Source organism: Olea europaea, chromosome 5 (assembly GCF_002742605.1).
Source record: "Olea europaea var. sylvestris chromosome 5, O_europaea_v1, whole genome shotgun sequence".
NCBI lineage: Eukaryota > Viridiplantae > Streptophyta > Magnoliopsida > Lamiales > Oleaceae > Olea > Olea europaea.
The window spans coordinates 15,333,976-15,346,028 of record NC_036241.1 but is presented as its reverse complement, the minus strand read 5'-3'; positions in this window follow the sequence as shown (position 1 = coordinate 15,346,028).

The following is a 12,053-nucleotide window of genomic DNA, read 5'->3' as shown; positions in this document are numbered from 1 at the left end:
TCGACTCTTGACAATAGATTTGGGATGTAGTTATTAATTTTGGATGCATTGGACATTGGATTTGTTTGAAGTGGAATGAGATAATTGAGATCAATGTCTCGTTATTTTAAGAACACTTTGAACATTTATAAAACACAATCAATTTATTTTAAGAACACTTTGAACATTTATAAAATACAAACAATTTTACACTAAAAGATGGATAAAAGTAAAATAATTTTAAAAATCGCAAACCAAAAGTCTTACTCGAATACAATTTAATATTATGTTCGGCAGGTGTTTATATACATATAAAAATAAGTGGATGAAGTGGTTGGTAGTAATTTGAGTTTCACGAATTAGGTGAATAAAAAATTATTTAATTTTGACAAGAATTTATAATATGTCATAAAAGCATGAGGAGGAAAATTCTTTCACGGTGTATAAAAAGGAATTTAAAGATTCAAGACAAGAAATAATAAACAGCCAACCTTCTTTGAATGTAATTTCCTATCATATTTGAGCAGCCGCAAGAATTTTAGGCCTATCGTTATTCATCATCAAGCCACCATATTTGACTTCTTATCTTTTGTGTGGAGTTCATAACGACTATATTTTTCATTCTCATTTTTACAATAACGTGGCTCAAACGGGGGCTTAATATAGCAATGGCGTAAGTACGGAATGAAAACAGTTGTGGGGCTAAGGCCTACTGCTCTTTTTCGTCGATATAACGTTCGTAATAATAAATATTTATTTCGTCTATTTATTCTAAAATGTTATAAAATTATAAGATAAATATTGATGATTATGTAATCTTATCATTATGCATTGATAAGTCTTATCTAATTTGGAAAGTTTATTTCATTCCAATTGTAACTTTAATTTTGATCCATCTCTTGATTGTCCATAAAACACACTTGAGTTTTGAATCTTATACTCTTCTCTTTTCTCTCCAGTAACCTAGTTTACAACACTTCATCAACATGATTTTATCAAAATCAAAGTGAAATATTTAGAAGCTTGACGTACTCCATCAGCCACCAATCATATTCGGTAAATTGCCATCACGACCATGACATTCACATTATTTTTTCTTCACCTCAAATTCGACGCATCCACCCCCAAATTCTTGGGCAAAACCATATCCGAAATTTGTAGCATATCTACCGTACGTCCAATACTTGGCTTGTACTCCTTATCAAATTCAAATGAATTTGGGTGTTTCTTATGGTGATATATACAATTTTGGTCAATCTATGAAATCCTCATCATGCATTACTAAAGTCCAAACTAATTAAGGCTGCTTCTGTACACATCCTGTTTACATTTTAATTTTTTTTTATTTTTTTATCGTTTAATATCAATTTTATTTTTTTGATCAAGCATTCTGATATTAGATAAAATTAGTTTTGTGATATTGAAAATTAAGAGTAAATATGCACAGTTTTAACTAAAGCCTCCCTATTAAATATATTATAATAATTTTTTTATATTGGTTAATTTAAGTAATTATTAGGCCTTTTTATATTGGTTTCATGCATGTATTCTTTGCTTTATGAGTGATGAAAAAATATGTTTATAATGATTCTTGAATATGTTTATGTATGTAATTTGATTAAATATTTTTTATAAACTATAAATTCATAATTTATCACATTATTGCTTTTCAAGAAACACAGCTTTTCAAATATTAATATTCTACAAGAAAACATAATCTTTAAGAGTTAATATTTTAAAATAATAATTTGTTGGTGTTATTGAAGAGCACAACTTATTAATATTTTAAAATAATATTATTGCTATTGATAAATATTTTAGTTAAATTTTTCTTGCTTCCAAAGAGCATAATTAAATACGATCTAATATAAATTATATTTTTACTTTTGAAGAGTAAATCCTTATATAATTTATTATAATAACATTTGATTGATCTAAAGAGATGAATTATAATCTTCAATATTTCAGAAGAATATTGACATTTCTTTTGAAAGAGCAATAAAAAAAATACAATGTGCTATCAAAGTAGCACGTGTTTTGAAAAATATATTATTTTAAATTCACGTTTATTATTGAAGGAAAATATTTTATTAATGTCATGAGGACATTGATTATTTTGACTAGATTTGATACAAATATGAAATACTAGATAATTGTATGAAGCTTGCAACCTAAAATTTGTGAACTTCTACTCAAATTATGAGTATAATTTTCAAATTATACAATCAATACGATGTGTCATGTTAATGATAGATACCCTAAACCTGAATTTTTTAATAAATGTTATTTAAGATGTTGATAAATGATTTAATACTATTATCTGTTAAACTCCTTCAATTAATTTAATTGATAACAGAGTATTTCCCAATTCTGTTTAGAGAATGTTATTTATGCATCATGCAAACATCAAGTTCTCGAGATTATAATTGGCTTATGGTAATAGTCTAATTTCTTCATCTAATTATTTGATAATGCAATATATGTATAATTAATCCATCACATTTCATTGAGATGAAAAGTAAAGAATGTTGAGAAGAAATACGTAATTTGAACTCTTATCTCAAATGTGTGATATTTAATAAAGCAATTTGAGATAAGAGGACAATTAAGTAGTATGATATTGATGGTACGCCCAAAGTGTGATGATATCCAATTCTAATATAAAAATCTCCTAACGTATATAGAGTAATTAATAAAGATAGTCCCATTAAGATTGTGTATACTCTTTATGAGTATTTTGACATAACAAATTATAAAACTACGAAAGAAATAGAATCGGAATAAGAAAAAATTTGTCGACAATAATTTTGCATATGATGTACTGCATCATATTGTGAAAAGCGAGAAAACACTATTTTTCCTTCTATCAAGTTTTCTCTTGAGTTTTCTTGACAAGATTTTAACAAAATGGTATTTTATTACTCAAAATTATTTGTAACATTTTTTATATGTTGGCATTTTTGTCCCATCAAATTTTTTGCCAAACAAGGTTCCAATAAGATAGATATTATAGAATTAATTATAAAATGTAGAATGTTGTAAATTTATAAGATAAATATTGATTATAATGTAGTCTTATTATTATGCATAAATAAGTTTTATCTAGTTTGGAAAGCCTATTTCATTCCAATTGTAACTTCCATTTTGAACCTTATAAATACGGTTCTTGATTATCAATAAAACACTTATATTCTCTTCTCTTTTTCTCCCTAGTAACCCAGTTTATAACATAGAATTATATTTGAGGTGTTTGTTTTCTATTTTGTAATTGCACTATTTATATTTTTAATGTTATGTAATATTAATTTTCATGTATTTGTTCCCCATACCAAAACACATTTTTCCAAATTAGAAGTCTACGTTAGTACAGTGCATGTGACAGTAACAAACATGAACAGAATAATCCTATATTGAAAAGTTAAAATTAATGTACTCAACTGAAATAAGCGTTAAATTTCGAAGATTATAAATTCAAATTCTAGTGGATCACTAATTTATTTATTCTCGCAAACAATGATTGTGCTATAATTAAATTACTTTTATTAAATAATGCTATAATTAAATTACTTTTATTAAATAATAATAATAATAATAATAATAATAATAATAATAATAATAATAATAATAATAATAATAATAATAATAATAATATATGAAGATTCATTTATTTTAAAGCCAGTCAAATAAATATGGTACTTATTTCTAACAATAATAGATAAAGATTCCTTTATTTTAAAACTTATATATTAACTTGTCTTTGATTGCTTGTATGCACATCATGTGAAACTTTTAATTAAATTATCATGGATCATTCCCTTTCAATGATAAAATATTAGTATGTTTGTAATGTTTACTAAATAACTTAAAAAATAAAAGGAAATTAAAAAAAGTTTTAAACAGTTTTATGTTGATTTAATATTTACTAATTTATTCTCAGTGCTGATTAAAAAAATACTTATAATTAATTGAGAAATTCATTTTAATTTTGCTATAAAAAGGGTTAGAATTGGTTTCAAAAGAAGGGGGAAAAAATGCTTGCAGTTAATTAGAAAGGATGATGATGATGATGATGATGATAAGAATAATAATAAGTAAATTTGCTCGGGAAATGAAGGAAGAGATTCACTTGATAACATTGCTTTTTGCTCGCAACTCGTTACTGTAACATTGTTCCATTTAATCCTACCAAAGTATATCCCAATGAGTATAAATTCTTTTTATATCATTATGAGTCTAATAAATATTTTATCAATACTTTCAAGGGTCTACAAGTATTGCTCGTCATAGATGCATCTGACAATTTAATCTATATTTGGGATTTGCCATGAATAGGTGTTGCAACATGTTAACACAAGTTGTCTTATTATAAGTTATTGAATTTCATTTTTTTCTTTCTAAATTCTCAAATATTTTCAATAAGAATTGACAAGATTTCTGTGCAGATTTGATTCATCATATATTGAAATAGGACATTGAGAATTTTCAAGCTTCGAAAAAGTAATTATTTTATACATAACGAGTATTATCAAGTGAATCTCTACCTGAAATACATATAGGGGTGGCAAATGAGCCGACTAGCTCGTCGGCTTGCCTGCTCGACTCGTCAAGGCAAAGTTTAGGGACGAACTTGAGCACAAGCTGAGGCTTGGTGACTCGTGGGCTTGCCCAAGAATAGTGGCCATACAATTACTTTTAAAAGTTTTGTGATCGTTTTACAACAGTCACAAAACTTTTTAATGTCCCCACTGGTCATGATATTTTATTTTTTCTAAACTCTATATATATATACTCATTTCAATCCATTTTTCACATCAGTTCTCTACAACTATCTTCTACATTATCTACAATCTAATTATTTACTCTCAAATTTTATTTCAGTTTAGTTCATCCATTACATTTCTCATTTTTCATATTTTCTTACTTTATCTCAATTTTATAGTTCATTCATTACATATTCACATTCCATCTCTATATTATTATAATTTTATTTTGTCTTTATACATTTCAATTCTATTTCATACAATTGGATCCCAATTCTTATGTTAAGGGTTTGTTTGATGGCATCTCACCTATGACGTTACAATCTCAATTTCATAATAAATTTTCGATCTCAACGACATCCCCATTCTCGACGATTAGGGTGTTGACGATGCTCACGGGAGTAGTCGTCCACTTGATTTGGATAATATTGGTAAAAGAAGTGAAAGGGCAATTAAGTGTTGGGAACCACTCAATTGGTTTCAATCAATCGTACCATCGACGGAGTCTAAGAATGTAAAGCAATGTGTAAATATTGCTAACACACTATTGGCATGGCAAAAGGGAATCAATAATTCCCATTTCAACCGTCACTCCGTGAAATATAAGGCCAAACATGGGCTTGTTGGTGGAACATAAACACAACTGTAATTTGGTACTCCTTCCAGTACCAATTCTACAACATTTAGCGCATGGATATATTCGAAAGAAATTTGTCATGAAAGAATGGTGAAGTTCACTTTCCGAGCTGAGTTGCCGCTAAGCATATTGAACAACCAACATTTTACAAAGTTCGTGCAAGACTATCTTCCATCAAGTTACGTGGGGGTAAGTAGACACTCTCTTCTTTCCAATTGTATATATTATTTCATTAAGCACAAGAAATAATTGTTACACGATTTACAAAAATATGGCTATGTTGTATCATTTATCATATGGGAACACATAAGTAAAAAAGTATTATATAGATGCAACTGCACACTATGCCCCTATTTGAGGCACATTCCTTTACTTTTTTTTCCATTATTTTTTCTACAGTACTCATTCTTAACCATGCATTCTTCATTAAAATAATATTATACGCAAATCAAATTTTTTTTAACCACACATTCTCCATCAATCACTATTCCACAATATATTACTTCAAACTAAAGGAGCTCAAACCAGGCCTATATAGACCCCTTTGGGTTATGCATAAAAAAGAATTACTTTTAAAATAATTGAATTTACTCACAACGTTAACAACATATTTAATGCTATTATGCAAATTATAAAACAACATCATTACGAATCTAAAATTCGCATTTTTACATTTGATAATGCTAGTGTTAGTGAGTATATTATTGATAAACCGTGTAAGGTCCTTAATCCTGATTTCAGTAATTTTTTATTTCATGTCCATTGTGTGTATCACGTCTTTAATTTAATTGTACAAGATGGTATGAAGCATATTAAAGATTAAATGTGTAGAATTAGGGATGTATTAGTATATATCATTGAGTAGAAAACAAGCATTTGAAGATTTTTGTGCTCAATATGTAATGGAATCCAAATAATTTGTAATCGATGTGGGGCATAGGTAGAACTCTACTTACTTATTACTCGAATCATGTGAATGATAAAGTATTAGTAACTGAATTTAATAATTCTAGATATACAAAAAATGATGGTAGCAAATCTATTTTGATTGATAGTGATTGGGAATTGGCTTTTAAAGTGATTCTTTTTTTTTTTTTTTTTGGGACAAGTTTCTATGATTCTACAAACATCTTATTAGGGGTATAATACCCCACTAGTTATAGAGTTCTTAAAATGGTCCTACTTTTATTGCAATATTATATTTTATGGAACTAAGGTTTAGAAAAGACTAGGAAGACTTGCCCATATTATTTCCTTTAGCATGCGTAATGGAACACATGTACAATTTGAAATGTACTAAACATGTTATTAGAAAAATCTCAAGTACCTATCACTTATTCTAATTTAGGAAATACGATAACTTCAATGTATAAATTGTATACACAATGATTGGGTGCTAATATTAGTCAGCACCCTCTGCACTTCCTAATGCTAATCTTCAAGAAAATGATGGTGAATTATTGAATTTATTTACAGACATTTGAGATGAAAGATTTGATGTAGATTCTTCTAATATGTCTCATGCATATAATCGGACATCGGATGCATGTCAAGCTCCTCATGGAATGCTTGTTGAATTACATAGATATTTTAATTATTAAATGCTTAAGTCCATAAAACCTATTGATGCAATGACATTCGATTTACTTGATTTTTGGTGTCATCATGAACATAAAGATCCCATTGTTTATGTGATTGTTCATAATTTATTAACACCTCTGATTAGTATTCCTTCGGAGTCTACTTTTAGTGTAGGTGGTCAAGTTCTATTCGATTTCAGGAGCTGACTTAAAGAAGACATTTTGAAAAGCTTGATATGTATATAGGATTGGCAAGACGTTTATTTTCGAATACAAATAAGTATGCCGAAATTGCTTGTTGTCAAGTAAATGATATTTAATTTCGTCATGTTCATTCTTCGTTATTTTCTTAATAGAATTTTTTTTTTTTTAAATTGTACAAATAACAAGTATGAATCTGCCTACTCAAACCCATTGAGCTGGCTCGAGCCCATTACCATGCTTAGATACATATGAAAGTATAAAAAAGCATTTTTTTTTTACTAACTAAATTAATTAACTTTATTAATTAAGTGCCTAAATATATAACGAACAATCAAACTGGTGGGATTTTCTAACACTATATAGGTGTTCATGCTTAGAGACAAAATCCACAAAATATGGAAAAATTGTGAAATATTTTCCTCAAAAACAATGAATTTTCGTATGCGACTCCTTAGATGTTGTGCTCTAACTTTGAATCATATCAAATTTGTCCGGTTTGTTGGATATAAGGAGGGCAACCACTTACAAGATTTAATAAAGAGGGGGATATTATGCAATCAACTATTTATACTTTTTAAAGTTTCAAAAGTAATGTTATTCGTAGTCGTTCAATACAACATTCGTTATATGTGGCATACATATTGCATATGGTTATTTGATGCATTAATATGGTAATTATTTACTGATCACGCATCAAATAACCATTTCCACTGTAGTGAGTGACTACTTCAAGTCCCAGTTATTTTGTGACTACATTTTTCTTCAACTAATAGCCCTTTTTTTCTTTTTTAAGATAGCAAGCATGCGACACACACACACACACACACACATGAGCTAGCCTCCTTATATCATATTTCTTGCATGAACGAATTGAATTCCTCATTTTTTATCTCCTTTTCTTATTAATGATTGTTGGGTCCAAAGTGTATCGACAGGTTTTGTATTCAAAATGTAATTTAATTGAGTCGTACTTACAGATGAGTTGTCGGTAGGTTGCGAGTGTCTTTGGAAGAAGTCAAAATCAGCTCAAGAAGATCAAGTCGTCGAAATTTGCTCAAAGTCTGCCCGAGGAATGCTCAAGTGGTTTTAGCAGGGAGTCCGCTGCTTGATGTTAGCGCATGGAGTGCACAAGCGGAGGAGCCACCATTCGTTGTCCACAAGACCAGCACACGAGCAGTCATATTAATTAACTAAACCCTAGAATGCGATTTTGGTAGATTTTACAATCCCAAACACTTCATATTATAAATATACAAGCCATAGTCCATCCCAATTGTTGGTTGAGTCTATTTTCATTCAAGAAAATAAAGCTTTGAAGATCAATAACACATTCCATAAATCTCTTATCTCAACAACAAGATCAAAGCATCGAAATACCAAAAATAAAATCATTTACCAAATAGCCTTCAAAGTTTTGAAGTTGGGGAGAGCTGGTTGGAGTTTTAATTGGAGAGGAACGAGTTCTTTCTTGGTGATCCACACGGAGGAAAAAGAAATCCAGAGGTTTTGAAAAGTGCAGGTGGCACAATTGATGAGTTCTTCGGCGATTTAAAATTTGTGGGGTCAGAATCTATTAAGGTTTAATTGTGTTTGGTTCAACTATAAGTTAAATCTTTTCTAGTGTATTTGTTTTACAAGGTTTGTTCGGATTTTTTTAATCCCTGTGAAGATTTCTTCAAGGAGTTTATCATTCGTTAACAAATATTGGTGTGCTATACTTTTACTACTTTGATTTGTATGCTTGATTAATTAATTGGAGTTTAATTTAATTAAACTTGTTTATCTAGAAACAATAATTGTGACTTGTTGCTTATTATTGATTGTTAATTTTAATTTATATAATACACAAATTCACCCATCTACGTGCTAGTTCGGTCCAATTTCGTTATTTCAACAATATTGATTAAGATATTATTTGGTTTGGTGTTGAAAAAGATCTTTCAGCAAATTGACCGTATTTTAAAATTATTTTTGGTTTAATTTGTGAACACTAATTATTAATTTTTTTTAATAAAAGTAATCTAATTATAGCACAATCATTGTTTGCGAGGATAAGTAAATTATTGATTATTGATCCACTAGAATTTGATTTATAATCTTCGAAAGTTTACATTAAATTTAACTTTTTAATGTTGGATTATTCTGTTCATATTTGTTATTGTCACATACACTATACTAAAGTAGATTTCTAATTTGGAAAAATGTGTTTGGGTATGGGAAAAAATACACGAAAATTAATATTAAATAACATTAAAAAAATAAACAGTACAATTACAAAATGGAAAACAAACACCTGAAATATAATTCTAAAATAAAAAGACGAAATAAATATTTATTATTACGCACGTGATGTCGACGAAAAAGCGCACGAGGCCTTAGCCAAACAACTGTTTTACAGTCAAAGAAGGTTGGTTGTTTATTAATTCTTGTCTTGAAAAAGATGGACGAATTTTTAAATTCTTTTTTATGCACGTGAAAGAAATTTCCTCCTCTTGCTTTTATGACATATTTATAAATACTTGTCAAAAGCAAATAATTTTTTATTCACATAATTCATGGAACTCAAATTATTGCCAATTTATCAATCCACTAATTTTTATATGTACTAGTCAATGTTGATCCTGCATTGCGTATTATTTTAAGATATTTTATAAGTACTGTAAAAGTAATATTTGAATGTGCATGAATGTTAATTAATTTAGAACTAATATCAGAGAATATATACCCGACAATGAATGTTAAATCATTTGTTTTATTTCCAATTTAAGTAAAATTGGATGTTAATTAGCATACATGAACGTAAATAATGAAAAACATTCTTGAATGTGAAATTCTAATTAACTTATAACTAGAATTAATAACACTGAAATGCATAAATAAATATGAATATTAATTAAATGAATGCAAATGTTAATGTTAATTAATTGATAATTAATAATAGAAAATTCATACGATAATGAAAGCACACAGGCATGAATCTATCAAATGTACATGTACATTGATGATAATTAAATAGTTACATTGATGACAACTAAATGATTAAATAAATTAAAAATATATAAAAAATGGTATTATTAAAATAATTGAATTATAGTATGGTCAAAATCATTCAAAAAATGATTATCGCTTGATATGATATTTAATTCCAATTAAGAAAAACTGGATTTTAATTAGCATTTATGGATATGAATAATGAAATGCATTTTTGAACGTGAAACTCTAATTAACTTATAAATAATAATAACAACAGTGAAATACATAAATGAAGATGAAATATGAATATTAATTAAATGAATGTGAAAGTTAATTCATTGAAAATTAACAATAGGAAATACATACACTAACGAAAGCACTCAGGTGAAATGAATATGTCGAATGTATGGGGGTACACTGATGATAAATAAATGGTTAAATATATTAAATATATATATAGAAAAAAGAAATGCAAGATATTGTTGAAATAATTGAATTATAGTAGGACCAGAATTGTTCAAAAAATGATTCTCACTTGAAGTAGTATTTAATATATAATATAGACATAAACACTTGCCAAACATAACATTAAACCGTACTTTTGGTTTGTGATTTTTGAAATATTTTACTTTTATCCGTCTTTTAGTGTAAAACAGTTGTATTTTATTATTGTAAATTCTTTACTTTCCATTTTCCATTAAAATATTCTTAAAACCAATCAAGCAAAGCTGCAAAAGCCTGTAGTAACCCAAAAACGCATAAGGTGAAGTTTTCCTTTATATATATATTGAGTTATATTGATTTTGTGTTTTATAAATGTTCAAAGTGTTCTTAAAATAACGGGATATTGATCTCAATTATCTCATTCATTGATACTTTAACCAAATCCAATGTCCAATGCATCCAAAATTCATAACGACATCCCAAATCTATTGTCAACAATTGATAAATTTATTTTTCAGTTGTGCTATTCGTACAGACCCATTTGTACAGGCTGTATACAGATGCACACGCATGGTGGTCGACCCCACACATAGGGTCCACATGTGGAGTCCACCCCCATGTGTGAGCCCCTGTACAGACCCTGTGCAAAGGAGTCTGTGCAGGAGCTTTATTCCTTTATTTTTTTTATATTTGTATATTCAAACCATTATTTTATCGATTTAATCAATTACGTAGTTTTAATAATATTTGAGATGTTTTTTAATACTTATTTCTATAAAACTTTCGTTTTAATATTTTTAAGACTTTCGATTCTTGAAAGAACTCTTTAGTTTCAGGGAAAATCCATGCAGGCCCTACATGAATATTTTTCCTTTCTATGCAATTAGTAAAATAGAGAATGATAGAATATTCAGACGCCAATACATACTCTACGATTGTAGTCAAATATGACCACCTGCCTAAGAAATCTCGCCATTCAAAATAGTTATAGTCACCACCTGTTCATCTTTACTATAAATACAGGTACTTTGGTCTATGATCAGCATCATCAAGTAGAGCTATATCCTCTGTAATTTCAACATAAATTCTTCTTCAGCTAATTACATAGCTATTTCTTATTCTTCATCTTCTTCCATTTACCAGAAGAAAATCAAAATGGCCCCGGCTCTTGCTGAAAGTGCTAGCAATTTGGGCAAAAACGAGATTGTTCGTCCAGTCGCAAACTTCTCTCCCAGCCTATGGGGGGAACAGTTTATCAATTTTGCTTTCGATGCTGAGGTAAAAATCGATCCCTTTTTCCTTTTATTTATTATGGAATGCTTTTCATTTTAAAATTATACACTGTTCTATGTGAATTAAAGGAGTGAAAACTAGTTTGAATTATAACATGTTACTCTTGTGGAATCATACAGTTAGCCGAAAAATATGCCAAGGAGATTGAAGGTTTAAAGAATGAAGTGAGAAGCATGCTAACAG